This window comes from Branchiostoma lanceolatum, chromosome 16 (genome assembly GCF_035083965.1).
Source record: "Branchiostoma lanceolatum isolate klBraLanc5 chromosome 16, klBraLanc5.hap2, whole genome shotgun sequence".
Lineage (NCBI taxonomy): Eukaryota > Metazoa > Chordata > Leptocardii > Amphioxiformes > Branchiostomatidae > Branchiostoma > Branchiostoma lanceolatum.
Window position 1 is genome coordinate 750,277 of NC_089737.1, and position 6,532 is coordinate 756,808.

Here is a 6,532-nt window from a genome sequence, read left to right on the forward strand (position 1 = left end):
ACAAGTGGTGTAAGTTTGGGCCTCTTGACGACTTGTTTTGAGCTGCAGTGGGCCTTTATGTATGAAACTTTGGAGGAGGATAACTCATGCAGGGTTTGGTGTATCTTTATTGCTTTTGGTACGCAGGTACCTTAGGTGATGATTAACATAATAAAATGTATAGTATGCAAATTGGGACTTCATTTACATAATTAAAGAGAGTAATGCATAATCCCATTGAAAGCTGTTACTCGACCTAAATTCAGGGACACTTGGAGGATTGCCTGGCTTGGGATTTAGGTCACCCAGCTGTGTGCCAGCTGTGCGCCCTCATTTGGTAATAACTCAAGAAGGGGTCAATGGATCATCATGACTTTTGGTTTGTTAATAGCTTACGTTATAATTTGATTTAGATAGATGGTAATTATGCATAATTGCATAATTGATGAGGAAACACCATAATTCCATAGTGATCAATGGCAGGAATTCGATACTTGTAGCATCTGAAAGTTCATTAAACTTGTTACATATATTAGCACACTCTACACATATACTAGTCCTGTACCACCAAATGATTTTAACACTATCTAGACTGGACTCATTCTACCTCCCCCCCCCCCCCAGCATAACTTCCAAATGGTATGGTGCACGATCAAATTTGCAGTGGGTGATAAGCATGTAAATATTAATCACTCTCCATAATAAGCCTTGATTATTTGGCGAAGATAAAGTGTTCGTGGAACTCTAGTTATAACTGCTGTTCAACTTCAACTGATTTATTCAAATTATTGATGTTTTCATGATGAATAAAAGAATTGTTAGTTGTTACACTGTGTTATCTCATTCAATTTGTGTCCTAACATGTGTCGTTGACTATTATATTTCAAATCTAGGCATCTTGTTAATTTCGGCCCTTCTTGTTTTGTTTTTCGCGCCCTCGCATTAGATTTAGGGTCTCCAAAGGACGTCATCCATAAAGATTACTTGGTGCAGCCTAATATAAAAAAATCAATGCGTTTCACAGGAGGGCAAAATTTCCAATCTCCCCCCTTGATTGGCAGTCCTATTTAGACTCTTTACCTTTCCTTTTTGCCGACGACAGCTCTTTATTCGAGATTGTTAACAATCCAACGATATCTTCAAGTGCCACAAATATAAAGTTTTCAAGTTAAGTCTTAATTAGCATAATTTGCCGGATCTTGTGTGGTGCCCCAACGTTCAAATATCTAGACTAAGGGATAAAAGACAAATGATATATATATGTATACGTATATACTCTTGGCCGTAGTCTAAACGGCCCAGACGAGGACGAGGCGGACAAAAACGAGCCTTGCCCGTTTGGAACGACTTGGGACGCGCAGGGACGGCGTCCCAAACGCTTCCATTTTCACATAGGTCAGGTATTGAAGTCACGTCCACTCAGAACATTTCAACATACTCAAAACTTAAATGAAGCATCCACCCTGATGCCACCGGGAGCGAAACAGAAGCCACCGCGGGATGCAGTCAACTCCAGCCCGATCGCGTCGATCTCATAGATCTGCCCCCTCGTGGTAAGTTCCTTGATAAAATTACTGTTTCATTTTATAGAATTGCAACGCTTGCCAAACAGGTAATAAAAAAGCAAAGGCTCAACTTTTGTATTAGTTCGTGACAAACTATAATCGGTTGGTAACACAACTTTGTCATAATCTATCGTCCTGAAACGTTATATACTCATATTGAGATCGATGGCATAGTCAAAGCCTGCATGTTTACATCGGTGACCGCCCTATGTTCCGAAATTATTATGTTCCGAAATCTCTATGTTTCGAAATCTCAATGTTCCGTAAGCCCTATGTTCCAGTTCACTCAAATAACAGAAGCTGTCCCAAGTATGCTGTTCACACACACATACATACATACGTATAAAGGCTACCCAAAGAATAAAATTCTCGGCGAAGGTAATAATTCATCCCGACTCCCTACCATTTGAATTCAACTATTGGATTTTGTAACAATAGTCATTACGTATACTCTACCTATGTTCAAAACATTGTATGTATATAGATAATTAGTTGATTCCTAAATACGTATACAAAATATAGCTACATATTTTTTTGGGTCACTGGTTTGCAGTTAAAAAAAAAACTTTTTAACACCTGTTTTTTGAAATCCAACGATGACAATTCATTATTGACGAAAGTAATTTGCTGTATGTATAAGACCAAGTTGATTTGATTATATGAATGAGATCCTCTGGGGAACCAGTCGGAAGGAGTCTGCAACGGAGGCTACAAAAATTCATGCATTTGTGGATGTCATCCCAACCTCCTTGGTCATCAATATACTGTAAATGCAGAACTGTTTGCGGTGGTTTTACTTTGGCGGTGAACTTTTCAGCGCGGACCTTAGGTGACCGGGAAACTTTTTGTCAATCTAAGACTTTGGCGCTACTATTGTTTCAAACGCGAACTTAAAATCACCGCGAACACGTCTTATGTTTCCCCTACTGCGAAATAAATAACCACGCAAACCTAAATGCATTTACAGTATTCAAATTAGCATTTAACTCAGAAAGAATTGGAACATCTGGTACATACATCTGATGTCGATCCTACAGGGAAGGGTTAGTGAACAGTTCGTGAACTGTCCCCTGTCTGACCATACATTATACGCGTAGATAGAAGGGGGAGTAGGGTATTACAGTTTGTCCCTATAATCATAAATGCATGCATCCCTATGGAGAAGTTGACAGACATAAGGTGTGATTATCTAAGCAACCTCCTTGATCTCAGAAATCAAAGATTCTGACCAAGAAAACTTATCCTCAAATCCTAACCTGTTCTGTCGACTGTTATCTAACAGAAGTACGAGAACTTCTATACAGCTATTCTCCAAGGAAACACCCCCCGAGCCAGAGCCCTTGAGTCATTCCATTTGGGTCCGATCGCGACCATTTCACTATCTCCCGGGGATCCAGAAGACAAAAAGATAGAGAAAGGTCGTTTTTGTCAACAAATTCTACAAGTGTGAAGTCTGACCTGTCATAGCCACCCCAGAATTGCCAATACTTTACACACACAAAAAAACAAACACTTTCAATGTTTCAATGCCCTCTATTAGTCTATGATTTTGAGCTGGGGTCTAGGCGCCTACCCTAAAACCGTAATTCACTTTATCTTCACGGTAGTAAAGATTTCACGGTGTAAGAAAAATGGACATTTTCACTGAACTTTAAGTTCACGGTGGTGGCAAGTGATTTACAGAACGGATGTGTGAAGGAATCATAAATAATAACTACATGTTCATCACTGGGATGATAAGTTCACGGTACAGAAGTAACCGTGAAAACAGCAGTGAGCATAAAGTTACAGTGAAAAAAAAACAAGAATTACAGTACCCTTGTCCCCACGGGAATCAGACCGAATATCCTCTTGGACAGATTGTACACAAACGCCGCCAGAAAGAAGTGCAAGACATATTCAAAGCTTATTGAATACTGATTTTGTATTCGTTTTCAAACTAATAACATGATTCCCAGATTGCAATATAATTTTGCAGTAAGTACCAGGGTAACGTTTATTTTTCTGTCATTTATTTAATGGTATAGCACTGGATTACAGCTGACTCCAGCGGCGGAGGGATATATACAAACTTTCGCGTACAAGCACATGTGCGTACTCAACTTTAGTTCAACATGAGAAAATTTATGGCGGCGGGAGGTGGGCACTGCTATTTCAGTTACTTTTATAATACTTTGCTGATGTAGTTTTCACTTTGTGTATATTGAATCTTTGATATGTTATGGTTAGTCTTATGCAGATGATGACAGATTCTTGTGAAGGTAGGCGATAAGTTTGATTTTACCGATTAGTTTAGCCACGCCGAGGGTTGAATAACCAGTTTGTGGAATTTGTGCCGAAGCCGTGATGGTCTTGATAGTTTGTCCAAACCGTCAACATTTAACCCGGGCATCTAGTATATGATTGAAGTCAACGTCATGTACAGCGCTGATGCTATACGCTCGTATTTTCACTGTTTAAGATATACAAATGTAGAAGAATATATGAGGCTGGCTGTGATGCATTGTCTACTGTGGAATTGAATACATTTGATGTCGTGTTTGAAATGATCATACAGCCAGACACGTAGGTGACATTGTAGTGTTTTGCAATTATTGTTTTATTTTACCTTTGCCAAAATGGTTAGGTAGTTTGTGTGTTTTAGGTAGAGTTTGCATACACGTATAAGACGTGGTTTCACGGAAAACTTCGGCCGGCATATAGAAAAGGCCACACAGGCAGTCGAAATCAGAGTCCTATTGTGATCGTTTACTGAAGCCGAAGTCGTAAAAAGGGGGGTCAGACGGAAGTTGCCCGTTAGCCAGGAGGGGAGGTACATTACTGTTCATAGCTGATAACTGTACTGATACCAGTGAATTGCATTCCTGAGGGCTAGTTCGTTACATGTACCTAGGGGAAGGACAGTACAAGAATATCTGCAACAAAATTCTTTCTCCTTTTTTCTTTTCTTTTTTTCTTTGGGAGGGGAGGCCGGACTAGGTATAACAGACCGTTCGGTGTAATATAACCAGCTGCTGCCGCCACGCCGCGTGTCGCGAAGCTGGTGTGGTACGCCTAATGGCGTTTATACCGGCAATATAGATACAGATACTTATAATTAATTACATCATGACCGAAGTTTGACAAGGTGTCAATAGCTTTCATTACTGGAGAGCTTTTGCAGACCGGAAAATTTCTAGGAACTGATTGGTTACACGGTGTTCTGCAGTGTTTTCTGTTTTCTGTTTGGTATGTTTTGGCAATAAAGACAAAAGAAGTGTATTACAATATTAATCTTTGTTCGTTGTGCTTTTTTCAACAGCAGCTCCTGAATGTAAGATTCTGCAACATAAATGCTTTTACGACCATCCAAATGGCGACTTAGTCCACGTAGAACACATGCAGCCGAACAACGACGATGAAAATTTATTTGGGTAATATTGGAATAGTCTATTATTGTGATTTCATAAGTACATAAGTGCCGATAGAGTTTTAAAGATTTCATAATTTGACGGTTTCACAGACTGGAATATTTGTAGGGATTGGATGGCTGCCATAGCTTCTTTTAAACAGTTTGTTAACTGATTTTGGTAGCCAGCTCCACCGACTGTTTCCGTCTTTATACCTGCACAGGCGGACCATACGGGACGAGAGTGATGACGACGAGATGTTCCAGCCACATCTTACACATACCGCTGTGGGGAAGTCGGCAGATCGATACCTTCTACTGGATGTCGGTGAGACGAGCTGCATCCCTAGGAGAATCCGTAATAGACGTCCGTAACGTCGGGACCGAGCAAGGGAGCCACACAACAAGTGTCGTCGACAAAAGGAAGGGAACGAGAGAGAACCAGATCTGTAGCAGAGCCATGATGTGAAGCCAAGAGATTGCGCTGCTTCAACCGCTACTAAAGCGAGACAAAACCTGACGCCAGTTAGAAATATGGCGGACTTACACGTTTATACCACGGATATACTAATATATTGTCTATTCCATTATGTATTTTGTGTGTATATAGTAGTAATCTATTGTATATGTATATCGAAATCGTACACAAGGTTATTAACCTGGCCGACGACGGTTCTAATCAAACCAGGGGTGGATGTAGCCTGACTACTTCGCGCTCCTAGCGGCCGGCCCGACGGATACCGCCCCAAAAGGGGTCATTAACCTCCGCCAGGGAGAGCTTGTGTAAACGCAGGCTAGGGGTGAAATTGAAAACCCCACACGAATATTGTAAACAATGAGTGTGTACGAAAGCTGTGATATGATTGCACGCTCTCACCAACTTGCAAGAAGATACGAGTACTAGTGCAACACCTGATCAACTCGGATCACTTAATCTAGTAATTGCTGACACAGTTTTCTGTTATTGTTGTGCCATGATTCCCAAAAATGTGTTTTCCTTTTGTGTTATTCTTTACTGAAGTGGACTACAAAGCCAGTCACAAAAAAATGGGGTAACCAAAGTTCTGTGGAGCTAGCAGGTAATTTTCAAGAGGTCTGTCTGATAAGACAGAGTATAAAAACATGTATGTTAGCATAGCCAGTATCACGTAGTCATAGTCAGTCCGTCTTAAAAGTCTCCTGTGCTCAGTGTACGGAAAGCCTTGTCTCTGTGTCCTTTCTTTATCCTTACTATGTTAGTCTTTCGAAGCTTCAAAGATGCAGCTAAAATAACTCGAATTATACGTATGTCAAGCATATCATTTTCTTATTGAATGAAGCAAAGCTTCTAAGAAAAAACAATCAAATGCAGTGACATATTGTTGTTGCTGCCTTTTGCAAAAATCCGGACAGCTTCTTTGAAAGCTGTGACTTATATACCTTTCAAATCAAACCTTACATATGACAATAAAAGAAGAGCCAGTCAAAGCATGTCATTCATGATAACAAAAACCAAAAAACTTGTGAAACTTTGAGAAACAGCGCTAGCTGTGATGTATGGGTATATATTGCAACGTCCAGAAAGTTTATTTCAAACATCGATAAACAGCTGTAAAAGTGT

The 6,532-nt window shown here is 40.2% G+C and overlaps 1 long non-coding RNA gene across 1 annotated transcript; it reads left to right on the forward strand.

The window, feature by feature from the left end:
• Positions 1 to 4,630: 4,630 nt before the first annotated feature.
• Positions 4,631 to 6,131, forward strand: LOC136421941 (uncharacterized). Its single transcript, XR_010753546.1, has 2 exons — positions 4,631 to 4,957; positions 5,157 to 6,131. It is a non-coding gene; the product is annotated as an uncharacterized lncRNA (long non-coding RNA).
• Positions 6,132 to 6,532: the final 401 nt, after the last annotated feature.